Below are 17,127 nucleotides of genomic sequence, written 5' to 3' on the forward strand. Positions count from 1 at the left end.
AATAGATGGGTAGACCAAGGGTATAAATAGGTCCCAACATAATCTTTTAAGATGTCTAACCAAGCAATATTCAAAAAGTTGGGATACAATACTACCCCAATCAAAGCGTGCCTTCAATGACTCCATAAAAAAGTCAACTGGTACAACTCCTTTCTAAGTAGTGTATGGTTTGCATCCCAAGGGACGATTGGATCTAATGGAACTTACCTCTAATTTTAGAATCAGTACATAAGGTCAAGAGTTGGTAGAAATTATCACCAAAGTGCAGCAACAAGTGAAAGATACCCTACAAAAATTTACCATGAAGTACAAAGAAAATGCTAACAAAAGAAAGAAAGATGTACACTTCCAAGTAGGAGACAAAGTTTAAGCATTTCTAAGGAAGGAAAGACTACCTAAGGGTAGGTACTCCAAGTTGAAAATGAAGAAGGTGGGACCTTGTAGTATCATGAAAAAAAAAGGTGACAATGCCAATGAGATATCCCTTCCTCAAACTTTGCAAATTTCTCCATTTTTTAACATTAAAGACCTCACACCATACAAGGTTGTAGTAGGTTCCAACAATTAGTAGGGTGAGGACACAAGCCTTGAGGATGGAGACTATGTCACTAACCTTCCACAAAGAAAACTAGTTGATATTGAAGCCATTTTGGACTCTAAGGTACACAAACAAACCAGATCAAGGAAGTACATGCAGTACTTAGTAAAATGGAAGGGCCTCCTAAATATTGATGCCACATGGCTTACTGAATACCAAATACAACATCATGGTACTTTAGTGGAACACCTACTCTTAAGTAGGGACTTAAGTTTTCAAAATCTAGGGGAGTATGGTGTAGGAGCACCCAGTCTACCTTCAACAAGCACCATGAATATTTCAAAATAAGGTCCTTGTGGCCTTTAGGCATGCTTAGGAATAATAGATTTCACTTTTGATCTCTTTGTAAGGCCATAGTTACAAGATTGGCATTTTATAAGCCCTTGTTTAACTATTGGTCAATAATGATCCTAGCCATAGGTTTTTGAATTTTTTTCATGTTTAGATCCATTAGGGATCATAAAAATAAGGTTAGGACCAATTTTGGTCACTAGATATGTAAAATTGCAAAATATGCAAAAGTTTCTCAAAAGTTGTCAAGCAACTTTTGAGCAACTTCTTAAAAAGTTGTAAATACTTGAAAAACCCTCTCCAAAATGGCTAGTTGGTTAAAAAAAAACCTTTTAACCATTGGGAAAATCCTATTAAGCCTTCTAGGCTGATGATTGGATAACAAGTTGTAATTTTGGCATTGAAGCAATAAAAATCAACATTTTTTCCTTGCAAAACAAGTGTTGCAGACCTTGGTACAGACTTGTATAGAAGAAAGGACATGTCTCACTGGATCTAAAAGTTGGAGAAACTTTGATACTTTAATTTTCATTTGGTTTCATGGTCTAACTCTTTATATTTTTCAAGATATCAAATTTTCTCATCTATTGCCTAGGAATCAACCTAAAATTCAGCAACTTGCTAGGGCTGGGTGTTTTTGGCACATTCCACCATGAGAAATTGATGCCCTCTAGTGGAATACAAGGTGTAAGTATGTACTTTAATATTTTGTAAGTATTTTTCTAGAAGATGCAAGGAGATGGATTTTCCACCATACCCTAGGTGTGCATCATGAAGAGTACACCAATCAACAATCATAACAGTCCCTTCTAGATTGTGTTCTTGGGTTCACTAGAGGCTAATATTTTGGAAAATTGTCTCATTTACATGCCCCCAAATATCCTAATTGTTGGATTATGTTTAACCCTTGTAGAAAGTATACCTACATTGCAAATAGAGCCTTAATTAGGCCTTCAAATCCGGTCTAATGTTACAACAAAAACAACCTCCATTCCTCTCCATGCTTGGGAAATTTGGCATATTTCATAAGACCCAAAAGGGTATCAAAATCAATAGACAAGTAACCATTTCCTTTGGAAGAATCCAAAATAAAACCTCTTTCTCATTCTAGGAGGGCTACAAGCCAATTTATTGGTTTTTCAAAGCAACTTCATGCTATAAGTCGTCTTTGATGAAATTGTTAGAAATGGAAAAAGAAATTTGTAAATAAACAATACCAGGAAAGAATCTAAGTGAGTAAATGCATGAAAGGATATTACCATAAAATAGGAGAGAGAAAGCTTCAAGCTCCAACACCATGAGACAAGATATTTGGAAAGGGGAAAGCAAAGAAAACCTCTTGTGATATTATGAATGAGGCATGAAAAGCCTAAGAAGAAAGAGAGAGAGAGCAAGAGAGCTATGGCTCATACAATACTTGAGAAGAGGAAGAATCCTCATTGTTGTAGAATGAGAGAGGAGGGTCATCTCTTAAATAGAGATGAGAGAGAGGAGTTAGAATGTAACTCCCATGTCTATGAATGCCACCATTCATAAGTGTGTGAGGCCAAGTGTGAGATTCCTCTTAAGGAGGAATAATCTAAAATTAGAAATTACAATATATATTTTTCCTCACATATTCCACTAGATGACAAAATAAGATGTAGTGGAAAAAGGACAAAAAAGAAATATATTAGGATACCTTGGCTTATATCCTAATATATTATAACAATAAAGAAAGGAGTTCTAACCTTGGTTTATAAATAGACCAAGGAAAGATTACAACTTCTAACAGAAATGAATCACGGATTCATGTTTTTTAGGACCTAAATAGGCCATATCAAGTGTTATTGTCCACCCCTAGTATTTATTCTCAATTTTTGGGGTTTGATCCCTCTTTTGGCTAAGGGAATCCAGTAGTGCATATTCAATTTTTGGTGCTTTGAACTTGAGTAGACCTAGTGATTAGGTTACCTTGTCTTGTGGGGTTCTGATAACCTTCTATCAAGCCCATCTCCATAATTGTGATAGGTATTCAAAACTTGGACCCTTCACCTTGGGTGCTGAGGGAATTCATAAGTTTCCACCATTCATTGCTATTTGAAGACTTTTGTTGCCTCCTGTTGCATCACTCAATAACTTTTGAACTAGGAATATAGTTATCAAAGTTATCTAACTCAAAAGATGTCTATCTTCAAACTAGATCATCCAAAGATATTTTATTATTTGGATCACATCTCATCTTTTGAATAGCAGACACTCTAATTGCATAAATAGGAAGAAGAGTTCTAAGTACCTTGCTTACAACTATTTTCTCTTCAATGTCTCCTCCAGATGCTTTGATTACACTCTCACTTGATTTGATTCTTTCTACATATTTTGCAAGGTTTTCATCTTCTCTCATTTTCATCTAATTAAAATGATCTCTAAGACTTTTAACTTTAGCTCTTCTTACATTGTCATCTCTTCCATTAATGTCTTTCAGTTTGGTCCACATTTCATGAGAAAATTTGCAATCTTTTACTTCATCAAATTTAGTGTAACTGATAGCAGATGCAATGTCAATCATCATGATGTTATGATTCTTCTTTTTAGTAATATCTTAAACTGATAATGTTCTAGTGAGAGTCTCGTATTTAGAATCAAGATATTTACACCTTGAATCACTGATGGTAGCCAGATGTAGTCTCATAAGTCCTTGCCATGCTGCAAAGTTGTCTCTATTCAGCTTGGGAATCTCTCTTCTGTAAGACATCTCAATCTTTAGCTTAGGTCTTTAAAGCCTTCTCTACAAGCACCAAAAGCTCTGATACCAATTTTTGGAAATATAAGAGGAGTAACTGAGAGGGGAGGGGTGAATTAGTTACCACTAAAATAAATCCTAGATCCCTTAAATGTTAGTACAAAATAAAATTTGAGAAATAAATACTGCTGATGCTCAACAAATGCATTGCAAATATTTAAATGTTATATGTGATTACCATTACTTTAACTTAGTTGCAAATGCATAAAATAAAATGAACACATTTGCCACCAAGATTTAACATGGAAACCAAATTTGGGAAAAACTACCAATTACAACTAGTTATTGTTTTCACTCTTTTGAATTGAGCTGTATTAGGAGCCAACCTTGTTAAAAGTTACAAAACACACTATTAGGTGGGAACCTATTAGAGGATTTAATCACCTTGTTAGGAGTGACCTTGTTAGAGGTCTTTAGACAATTCAATAGAACTGCCACCTTGTTAGATGATTTACAAATAGTTGTTAAGCTAGCTCTGTTAAGAGATTTAGATTACTGCTATAATGGTTAGAGAGTAACAATGAGATGACCTGATTTATGATGCAACTGAATTGTTGATTACAGATCTCTATTCTATCTTGTATACTTGATCCTTTCTGATTGAATATATATTTTCAGCTCCACAAGGATATTCTACTTATCCTTCAAATTTGCTTCCTCTCTTCATCATTAAATCTTCAATGTATTCACAACTTCTCACTTGTATTTTAACCCACAACTTGGCCTTATACTTATATCATCCATACTATCAGGTTGGCTAAAATATAACTTTGAATAACTTATATTCATCTTCTCAGTTGGCTAGAACCAATAGATAAATCAATATGCCAAAACAAGAAAATCCTTCCTTAACTGACCCTTCTCGGTAGACACTAACTTAGAAATGATTTTCCTATGTTAACCAAGTGAACTTGGTTAAAATTTTATATTTGCAAAGTTTCTTTGGTAACCAAGTGAAATCAGTTAACACTAGTTCCATCCAATATTTCCTTCATTAACCGAGTGAGCTTGGTTAACACTCATCTTCTACAGACTTTCCTTCAATGCTCGAGTAAACTCGGTAGACACATAAAACTATCTTCACTGCCTGAGTGAGCTTGGCATACACTAACTGATAATGATATGACATTTGTGTAACATCAAAGACAATGCACAATTACTCAATTGTATCTAATAATAACCAAAAGTACACCTCTCAAGTACTCAAATGTATCTTTAGGTAAGGGCTTTGTAAAGATATCTGCAATTTGATCTTTAGTACTCACATCTTCCAATATAATCTCCTTTTCTATTGCCTTCTCTCTCAAGACATGATACTTAATAGATATATGCTTAGCCTTAGAATGCAATACAAGATTCTTAGACATACTTACTATACTTGTGTTATCATAGTATATGATAACAAGTTCTATAAACTCAATCCTGATATCCTTTAGCATTTGTTTCATCTACATCACTTGATTATAATTCTTTGCTAGTACAACATACTCTGCCATAGCTATACTTTGTGAAATACAATCTTGTTTCTTTCTCAGCTAAGAAACCAATATTCCTTCAAGAAATAATACTCCACTAGTAGTTCTCTTTTTGTCATCCATACTGCCTGCCTAATCCACATTAGTATATGCACATAGAGTGAAATCACTCAATCTATCTTACCAAATTCTATGGTTAGATTTTTAGTTTGTGGTGACTAATCAAGGAAATATTGTACATACAATTATTATTAATTATAGTCCTATAGTAGTAAAAATACTTGTATAAAAGAGCTTAGGGTTAGGGTTTTTTCATAGTGTGTGATTCAAAAATTGGTTCTTGTGGCAGTATTGAGCTGTAAGGGATTATAGATTGTAATTAGGTTGTAATCATTGGATCGTAATAATATTGGAATTTTTGTTTGGTGGATGCAACCTAGGGATTGGGTGAACCATGTTCAATCTTGGTGTCTTGTGTTCTTTTTTTTGCGACCTATTTTTTCTTGATATTGTTTGTATTTGCATGTAATTTTTATTTGTATCCATGGTTAAATCCTAAAATAGATGTTCCTTTCAAATATCTAAATATTCTCTTTACTACCTCATAATGATACTCCTTAGGATCAATTTGAAATCTAGCTACAATCCCAACTAGATTTTCTATATCTGGTCTAGTGTGAGTGAGATACTGCAAACCTCCAATCATGGATCTATACTTCTTCTGCTCAACTATAGGCATCTCATCCTTGCTAGATAACTCATGACCAGTTATCATAGGTATAAAAATAGGCTTACAACTTTCCAATCCAAACCTTTTCAAAAAATCCTTGAAGTACTTAGCTTGTGAGATGAAAATACCATCACTGTTTCGCATAATCTACAATCCTAGGAAAAACTTCATTTCTCCTATCATGCTCATCTCAAACTCATTCTTCATTTCTTCAACAAAATTATCACTTGCTTCAGCATTACCTCCAAATATGATGTCATCAACAAATATTACTATTATCAAAAATCCATTCTTAATTTCTTTCAAATATAAGTTACTATCTGCGATACCTTTAGCAAATCCAAGTTTTTCCAAATAACTATCCAACCTTGCATACTAGGTTCTTGCTTCAGAACATATAGAGTTTTATTTAGTCTTCATACCATATCTTTATCTTTTGTTAGAGGAAAACCTTTAGGCTACTCAATATATACCTCTTCTTCAAGTTCTCCATTCACAAAAGCTGGTTTAACATCCATATGATATACTTTGAACTTCTAATTCACTACATAAGCCAACAACATTCTTATTGCTTCCATTCTGGCTACAAGGGCATATGTTTCCTCATAGTCTATTCCTTCTTGCTATGAGTAATCTTTGCATACAAGCCTGACCTTGTTTCTCACAACTTCGCCTTGCTCATTCATCTTGTTTCTAGATACCCATTTGGTTCCTATCACATTCTTGTCTTTAGGTCTAGGAACTAACTCCCATGTTTCATTCTTCATGATTTGATCTAATTCTTCCTTCATTTCTTGAATCTAATGATCATCTTTACATGCTTCATCTACACTTTTAGGTTTTTTTGTGCTATTATTTTGCACGATGCTTAATGACAAGAATCCTTGCAAATTCCTTTCTTGAAAAACTAATTGAGGATCAACTCCAAGGTTTTGGGAGATCTTGCGACCTATTGAAATCCACTCAATTGAAGATAAATGTGTTTGTTCATAGGGAGGCCTTTGCTAGTTCTAACCAATTTTGGATAAGATGTTCAATCTGCTTGCTATCTCAAAAAAGTAACTGCAAAAGAGATATATTTTTAGTATTTTTTATTTTATGATGAATGCAATCTAACAATGCAACTATATGAATTCCTATTTTAACCAAGTGTTAGCAAAGAAAATAATGAAGATAAGGTAACAAGAGATTAAAAAAAATAACTAGAAAGGGAAATTACTAACGGACATAAACCATGGTAACAACACATCTACAAGTTAAATCATCAAAAAGATCAGTTAGGAAACCAATGAAAATAGGAGCAACACTTCCTCAAATCCACTGATGCAATTGTCGATGAGAATCTTAGTAAAAACTAAAGGATGTTTCACTTCTCATTGAATTGTAAGGCCACAAAAAGTGCACTCATGTGATACAAGAAGCTATGTAGGAACAATAGGGTGATCTCTTCTCCAACTCAGTACATTAGCAAAATTTGTTAGCACACAAAAAACACCAGAACAAAAAGATCGCACAATTAAATCAACACAAAAAACCATTGGCTCCATTATTATTCATGAACAAGAATTCAAAAAAATAACACACTCCAGTAAGAATAACTACAATAAAAATGAGAGCACTAATAGCATATATTATTGCATCAAAATAATGGCTTGGAATACATGTTATATTCTTGAATTTATTAGAAACCATCTCCTCAATTTGTGTTGAGAGTGAGAGATCTCTAAATGCAAACATATTATTCTAAACTAATAAAAAAATCTAATTATATACAAATTGACTCTCTAAATGGTGCTAAGTAGGACTCCACCATTTTAAAAATCAATTAATGGGTGCATGAGCCTTTATATGTCTTAAAAAAAAAAAAGAATGAGTAGATAAGAAGAAGGAAGCTACAAGAGGATCTGAGAGTCACTAGAGGCTCTAAAAATAGAAGCTTAACCTTCTCTAGGTGTTTCTAGGAGTTAAACTACCATTAGAATGTGTTTTTGGTGCATGGAAAGCTCTAAATTAACAACTAGCAATTAATTGTCAGCATATTTTTTCTTCTTCAAAAATTTTCAGTGCACCTCTGAGAAAAGCACACCTTGATAGCAGGTTCAAAAAATCTAAAATTTTCCCAAGTGTCAAAATTGAAATTCTAGCTTCTAGGTTTTATTCCCCATTATACAAAAGCGATGTTTGGATGTTTGCTCTTGAATTTATCTATAATCTTCATCACTTGGGTAGCATCTGGAAAATCCAAAGTGTTATACTTATCTTTTACTATTTTTTGATAATTTCTAACCTCCATATGAATATCCACAAAATTCTTAAGCTTAGTGTCTAGCTCCAACAATGCCTCTTTAGTCCTAAATGCTTGTTTGATATCTTCTTTTGATGATGCATCTTTGAAGGTTTTTTAGAACTGTTGGACAATCGATTACATCAAAATGAGGTTAGTCTTTGACTCATCTTCAAAAATATCAAGGAAAGCATTGCTATAGTACTTCTTAGCTTCCAAAATCCACTCTTCTGTTTGATCTCTTAGCTTCTTTATACCCTCATGTAATGTTTAATTTCCATTACTTTATTACTAGTTGCTATCTTCTCAATCCAATCCTCTAACTGATCTAGTTCCTCAATTGAGCACACCTCCATAAGCGTACAATACCTTTGACCCTTTATTTCTTGAAGTGCTTGGAGGTCTTTTCCCTATATATGTACCTCATTAAATAGCCCAAAATCTTGGTTTAATATAGACACTAGCTTTTTTGAACTAGCCTAAACATGGTGCAACATGTTCAAATCAGCTTGTATAATCTATACACCTTTATCCTCAAAACTATCATGCCATTTCTAGCATGCACCCAAAAATGAATCTATTTGTACGCTCCCCTTATCTCTCCTTTCAAATATCACAACAAGAGTAATCTCTAGATTATCTAGGTCAATGGGGCCAACTACTCCATATAAACAGCTTCTCATAAGCTCATTTTGTCTCCTTACCATTATCAAATCGACTCATTTCTATCTATTTATTTGAACACTTCTTTTACATCTGTAGTGATCAAAAATTTTGTAGTATCTACCATGGGCTTTCCTAATAGGACCTCCTTGATATGGTAATCACTAGGAGTCAAATCTTCAACATTAGCATGTGGAGGAGGGATGGCTATATGTGTAAGCAAGTCTTGATCTTGGTTCTTCATTACAAAGGCTAATGTTCGCACATCACCCATAGGTGACTTAGGCTTCTTGATGGCTTTCACTGGCTCATCCATTCCCTCCTCTACAATCATATTTATCTACCTCTTTTGTCAAACCATAACCGCCCTCTTTAGTAAAGCTGGTGTAGTGCCCATGGGAGACATGTATTTGGCTGAAGAGGAGGTTTTAATTGCTGGCCCTTTTCCCTTATCACTCCTTTTTGGAGTCTTCTCCTTCAGAGAGAGATCTATGTTGGGAGTTTTTGTATCTATTGTAGCCAAAGTCCTTGCCTCTATATCCTAAGAAGTTTGCTAAGGTTCTTTAGGTATTTTCCCCTCTTTTGATACTTCATTGGTTGGCATATATTTGGGCTCTTCTTCATCCATTGCTTGTTCTTCTTCATTAGGGATAGGAGGGAGAGAAGTGGTTGATCCTTTGTCGAAGAAAGACAAGTCTTGAAATGGCGGTGGTGGTGTACTCAGAGACCCTTGTGGTAGAGATGGCATTTGGCTCCAATCCTCTCCCAAAGGTTGGTTATAGGTGTATCTTGTATCTTATCACCCATCATTTCAGTGCCCACATACATACAATTGAAATCAAAAATGTTAAAGACATCTATTTCTTTACCTTCCTATTCTTCAATCCATTGTTGTTGCTCATCTTCTAAAGTCATAACCTAAATAGGTTGCCTAGAAATAGATGGTAGCATCATAGTGGAGATCCTTCTTAGCTCTTCCTTTGTAGCCCTTGCTAGGTGAGTCCTCTAACACAAGGGGAGATTATCTTTTTCATCTTCATCTTCTTCTGCATCTACCCAGGGATGGTCTCTGGAATTTGAGGGATGGGAATGAATTTCTTCTATAACTTCCCTTTTCTTGTCCTTTCACTGTAGGCTCAACCCTAGCCTTCTTGGAAATTTAAGGGGAGACTTCTTCCTTAGGCCCAACTAGTGCTACTTCTTGGGCTTCTTCTTCTAGCTCCTGTTCTTGTTCTTGTCTAGGTGGGGGCACTTGTTCAATATCTTGGGCTTGAACTGCCTCTTCATCTTGAGGCTCTTCAGTTTAGGGCTAAGCTCTCTTTGGAGACTCTCTTTTCCTCTTATTCTTCCCTTTATCTACTCTAAAGTACTCAACATCCCTCTCATGTTGATGCACCATTTCTGACCTAACTAGGGATTGAGCAGGGAAAGTTGGTACTGTAACTTTGCAACTTTACCCTTAATTGGGCATGTTGTGGCTTGAAGGGTAACAACCTATGGAACTGGGTCAAGGTTAAAAGGCTTCAGGATCCATTCCCTCATCAATTGAATTATGTGCCTTGTGATTTATATCCACATTTTCATCTCTATCTATCTCTATGTTCATTATTGACCTATCATAGATTTTGTCATGGTTGTACAATGGATATTTCTGAATAGCCTTGAGTGAGATCTTTATCTTTAAGGTCTTTTCCTCTAGATATAGAGTCATCCTACAATAATCTCTTATCAATATATCATAGTCATCATTGTGTTCATCCAAAGGTCTTCTATAGCATCTTTGTGCACAAACTACTTCCCTACCAAATGCTGAACTCTACCAATATTATCAAAATAAGGGTGAGGGAAATTGTAATCTTCTAAGGGATATTGATCCCACTCTAAATCAAAGGTGAGAATATCTTGTTTCTACTTGACCTCAAATGCACCTATAGTAATAGGCCATACCCATGTCTTCTTATGCTATTTTCTCACTCTTTCATATGCTAATGTGAGTTGTCTAGCAATCTCCAATAAGATGAGCCTATCCGATGGACATCTTGAGAGTTTCTTTAGATTCACCACAATACCAGCTACCATTAGGTAAATGAATGTTTTACTGGATGTAGTAGGCACCAATCTCTGCGATCGTTGTTGCTGCCTATACTGACATCTATTTAGCATAATCACCCTCTATTAATTAGATGATTGTAAATATAAAAGCATCATTACTATTCAGTACTCCTTGCTCTGATTTGAGAGCTTCTTCTTTACCAACTCAGGATATGCTACATAGGGCTAGGCATTGGCATCTTGCATGCTTCCCTTCTGATAGAGTCCTACGTAATTAGTTGTCCTTGCCACCAATAAGTACACAAAATATGATGTCATATAAAGCTTGGTGTTAGCTTAACTCCTACCAACTATTCATCTAGGTTTTCACTTAGCATTGTGGCCCAATCAATTGGCATTTTGGCCATTCTGATGGTCTCTATAAAATGGACCATCCAAATATGAAGATGCCTTGTTACTGGTAGACCCATAATTTTGCTCAAAAGTACATGATTTTGTCCTTCATATACCCCCTAGTCATGTCTACCTTTCCAACTTTGCATCCCTCTAGTGTTTTATCAATAAAAAATTACAATTGTATGATCTCTGTGGCCTTCTTATCATTCTCCCTATACCATCTTTTTGCTTGATCATAAGTTATCTTCACATAATGATCATTTCTAGGGAGATGGAATACTTTCTCAATATTCCTAGGTCTAAGGTCAAGGACTGTCTCCCTTGTGACACTTTTAACAACTCTTTCTTTTGACACGTAGTTTTTTGCCAATGCTATGATAATTTTTGAGGATTGCACTAATATAGGATGAGATGCTGCACTAACCAACCTAGATCAGATAAGTGTAAAAATCATTAAAGACCTCTCTTTAGGCTTATTGTAGAGTATGAGGAATGCATTCCAGTCTATGTGTCCCAACTCAATATTTTGGATCTCCAAATGTCCATCTTAAAAACATGATTTCTTTGGTGCACCTTGAAACTTGAAGACAATGGGTTTTGGAGCAATCTTTTCTACAAGAGAGGATAATGAGGAAGCTATTTTATCTGCACACAATAGAAAATCATTAGTCTAGAAAGCTGAAAATAAAACCCTAAACAAACCCTAATTGCTAAAAAATCAAACCTAGAACACCAAAACCTTAGAAACCAGCTAAAATCCCCTCTTAGAGCTCTAAAATGCAAATTAGCACACCTTGCAAACCTTCATAGGTGTGCTAGGTGCACTTAATGACCCTTACATGGTCATTTTGTGCATAGTTGCACAGGTGCACACCCTGATGGGGTGTGCACCTTAATAATATTTGTGCAAGGGGGAAAAATTGTGTGTAGATGTGCACCTTGACAAGATGCACATTTGCACACCATTATCTTATGTGTCTTTATCTTAGTATAAAAAGGTGCACATGTGTGTACCTTGAAGAGGTGCACACATGCCCACCTTTTCTTTAGGTTCATTAGGTTTCTTTTAGGTTTTCAGTTTGTGAACAAAGGTGTGCACATGTACACCTTTAATAGGTGTGGATGTGCACACCTTTAATAGGTTTGCATATGCAAACCTTTGGGTGTTAACACTTGGTTGTTTTTGTGTTTGCAGGCTAGATTGTGCAACTTAAAGGGTGCGAATGTGTAGTTTTGGAGGAATTTGTTGAGAATAATGAAGAAGGGGGAGGGGGACTTGTTATATATAGGCATAGGCAGAGCCACACCTCCAAAGGGAGATAAAAGTGCATTGACACATATAACACACCTATGCACCTATGGTAGGTGTGCATGTGTGCTAGGTCTGCTAGTGCACACTTTAGCATAAAATTCACCCTTTTCTTCAAAAAATTCTTAGTTTTGGCACTAGACTTTCTCAATTAGAGGACTAGGGCTTGACCCAGACTCTAGGTGGAGTTCCAAAAATGATCCTAGGCCCCAGACTAGGGGTCTAGGATACAAAAAATTTACTAGGGGGTCCCCATTTCTAAGAGTAATGAGGCGTGTGTTGTGAAACCACAAGTTCAACTTGAAAAATCAAACATATCTCTTCATTAACTCCATTTCTTGTCATCAAACCTTTGTCTTTGCTTCCAATTATCTACTTTGGAGGGTGATTATTTTTCATATTGTTGTTAGGGGTAGGAGTTAACATCTCAACTCTTATCTCATCTTTAGGTTCAGACCTCTACTCTCCTCTTTGCTCAACAATTTGTGCATCATTTTGCAAATCATTGTTAGTCTCAAAGAAAACTTCAACATTTTGTCTAATAATACCTTCTTCTTCATCTAAATTGTAATCTAACATCTTTTTGTTAGTTTCAAACTTTTCATCAATCTTTACATTTGTGCACTCAACTATTGTCTTAGTTCTATGATTGAAACATCTGTATGCCTTTCTTTTCAATGAATAGTCAAGAAAAATTCCTTCATCACTTCTTGGATCAAACTTACTAACATCATCATCTCTCTTAATATAACACTTGCTTCCAAATATTTTGAACTACTTAACTGATGGTGAATGACCAAACCATAGTTCATAAACTATCTTGCTCATACCATTTCTAATATGTACTCTATTCATCATGTACACTATAGTATTGACTACTTCTGTCCAAAATGTCTTGGATACATCATTCTCAAAAAACATTGCTCTTTTTGCTTCTGCTACTAATCTATTTCTTCTTTCTGCAATCCCATTCTCTTCAGGTGTCCTAGGTGAAGATAACTATCTTTTGATTCCATTCTCTTCACAGAATATGTTAAAATCTCTAGAGGTAAATTATCCTCCTCTATGTAATCTCAAACATTTTATCTTAACACTAGATTCATTCTCAACTCTATTCTTAAATATCTTAAACTTGTCAAAAGCTTTAGACTTCTCTGTAAGAAATGCTACACAGATCATTCTAGTGAAATCAACAAAAATCATGAAATACCTTTCACCATAGAATCCTCTTGTTCTAGAGGGACCACTCAGATATGTGTAAATAATCTCTAGCTTCTCTGTGGTTGTGAACTTCTTGCTGGGAAAAGATACCTTCTTCTACTTAGCCATAATACATTCTTTGCCAAATACATTAGTAAGCTTTATTATTTTAAGAAAATCTCTGACTATAAATGTGCTACTAACCTTTACAATATTATCAACATTTATATGACAAAATCTCCTATGCCATAACCAACTGTTATCCACTTTAGCTACCGAACAAGTCATTTTAGTGGGATTCAACTGAAATACATTACCTCTAGACCTAGCTCCATATCTAATCATCTTACCATCCTTATCCTTGATAGTGTTGGAATTTACAAGTGGGAAGGATACTTTTGAGAGGGGGGAGGGGGTTGAATTAGAAGTAAAAAACTTTACCCTCTAAAAATATTCAACTAAAATCAATCACATGCATCTAACTCATCTAATTAACATGAAAGTAAAGACATGCATGGAAATAGATAACACAAGATTTGATCACCCAGAAACCCTCCAAAATGAGAAGGTAAAATTGGGGTGGAGATGACACCCACAACTTATTACTGCAACAATATGTAACTTGACAAGGTTACAAAGTTTGACCATCATCAATGATCTGTCCTATGAAAAGTCTGCCCTGTTAAAGGCTTTACACCCTATTAAAAGTGACCTGTCTAAAGGATTTACAAACACTCACTTGGAATGTTACCCTGTTAAAGGATTTACAACCCTATTAAGGATCTATAATATAGCTATTAAGCCAACATATTATCATAGGATTTTCATTCTCCTAATATAATGGTTAGAAAGTATAGTAGAATGTCTTGACCTGATAACTTACAATCTCCAATTGTTGATTTCAAATCCTTGTCCTGCTCAATCTAATTTGATCCTTCTTGATCTGATAACTCTCTATTTGTAGTACTAATACTCTATTATGATCAACTTGATTTTGCAATGCTGCTCTTCCTCTAAGTCCTTACACCCCTTTTTACTTCCTTTGAAACTTTTCTAGCATTCTTTCATGCATTCCCACTCGACCTCTTATGTACATCCTCTCTATGAATTATGGGGTTTTGACCTCCTTATAAAGGCTTTTGAGACTTAAGGTTAGGTATGAATCCATGATCAATATTCATCCATCTTTTCTCAGTCAAATCTTTACACTTTTCCTATTGGTTGCATGATTTCTCCATTTTTGTAATTGGTTGTATTCTGATTAGATAGGGAATGTAATAGATTCGATCTTATGTTTTGGATCCTTCAAGATTCATCTTGAGTTAGCTCAAAAATGGTTTACATCTGATTTTGTGAAGGTACAAACTCATATACTAATTCTGTGTTACTCAACACTCACTGATTACTAATGCTCAACACATATAGCATTTCTATCTTGCTTAGCTCCTATTGTAACTTTGTTCACTTGGCATCTATACTTTGCTCGACACCTAGAGTGACTTGACACTTGAAACTTGCTCAACACCTGTTGAATTTCTAGCTCGGCACATACTGTAGCTCAGCATCTATATTATACTCAACATCAACCTTAGAATTTTCTTAGGTGTGTTGAGACTCAATTGTCAAAACCCATCCGAGACCAACAATCTCTCCCTTTGACATGAGTGTCAAAAAAATTTAACTAAACATTATGAATTTGATCTCTATGAGTATAATATACAACTTGTTTGTCATATGTACAAAACTTTGAAAACTTGTTCAAAATTTTGTAGAAGACTATATACCTCAAAAACTTGTAACTCCCCCTAAGCTGATGTGCCATTTTTGTATCCAAAATTCCTTATGTTGGATTTGTCTCATGCTGTTTAATTTGATACTCTTTATCTCTGCCTTGTCATTCCTTTCCTTTTCTTCTCTATTTCTATCTACTCTATTTCTGCTCCCCCTTTCACACATCTTCCCTTGTAGTTTTTGGCTTTATTTCCTTTTTTCTCCTCAAAACTCAAAATTTTATTATCTCCTCCTTTAGTTTATCTCCATAATGTATTATCTCCCCCAATTTTATATCTCCCCATTTTTTAAACTTATGTCAAAGGGTTCTATAAATGAATTGAATTTTTAGCCAAAAAAGATTTATTTACCTCCATAATGATTTTTAGAGAAGCATCCCAATTGTCTAATACAATTTCTAGTGGGTTGAGCTGGATGGCTGTCTCTACTACAAGGTGTACTAGGCCTTCCAATGTAGAAATATTGGGATCTTTCTTCAAGAAATTCTCTACATAGGACATTTCTTTGTGCAAAACTTCCATGTGAGGGGTTATGGCAGATCATATATGTATCAACTTCGCCTTGGTGTTAGCCTCATCTTCTATGAGTACAACTAATTCCTTTTGAGTGTGAAGCATTGTGGCAAAATGCTTCTCACTTTGAGTTGGATCCTTTGGTAGCTATTTGCTAGATATTTTGAGATTCCTTTCCAAGCTCAATATCCTCTGGCTTGTTTCTTGTGTGGAGTATGAGGAATCACACAGTTTGGAGTATAGTGAGAATATATTCTCAAGTACTATTTTTACCTTCTCTATCTTCTTTGCCAGTTCTACTTGAGAAAGTGCTATTTCACTAGATATTTTCTCATTGACCTTCATTAGGAATTTCTTCTTAGACCATTCAAGTAATTTGACATTGATGTCTAGGTCTTCATTCTGTACCTAGTCCACTATGTTGGATAATTGCTTCATGATGGGCCTTGTCTCATAAGGTACTTGAAAGATGAATGCATCAAGAAATATGTCTTTGATTTCAATTAGTGCTTGCCTTTGCCTATACTCATTCCTGAGTATCTCTTGCTTTTTCTTCTTCTTCAGTGCCTCTTGCACTTCATTGATCTATTCTATGTTCATTATTTTATAGTCATAGCTTGGTATGACTATATCCTCATCAAATTTAGGGTCTCCATAGTGAAGTACCCTTGCAACTCTTATAGAACTCGAGCTTGGTGCTAATAGTTGTAGTGGTACTGCATCAGTTCTTGGCTACTGTGCTATTATAGTAGGAGTCCCTATAGTAGGAAAATTAACCAACATTTGGATTGCCTCTTGTTCCTTCTCCTTAGGGATCTCCTCTTCTTCCTTGTTTTCTTTAGTTCTTCCTTGATCAATTATTGTAATCAAAGGAAGTGCACCTTGACTGTGTGCTATAGGAGTAGAAGTATCCTTCTGTCCTATTTTATTCTTTGCTAGCTCCTTGGTAGTTGAAGTTACTGTCACTGTGGAACCAACTTTAGCAAATACATCTTGTGCTAGTTTTTCTTGTGGTTTTCCACTTGTTGCTGCTGGAGTTTGTGA

Source organism: Cupressus sempervirens, chromosome 3 (genome assembly GCF_028749045.1).
Source record: "Cupressus sempervirens isolate cs-2001-9-10 chromosome 3, ASM2874904v1, whole genome shotgun sequence".
Taxonomy (NCBI): domain Eukaryota; kingdom Viridiplantae; phylum Streptophyta; class Pinopsida; order Cupressales; family Cupressaceae; genus Cupressus; species Cupressus sempervirens.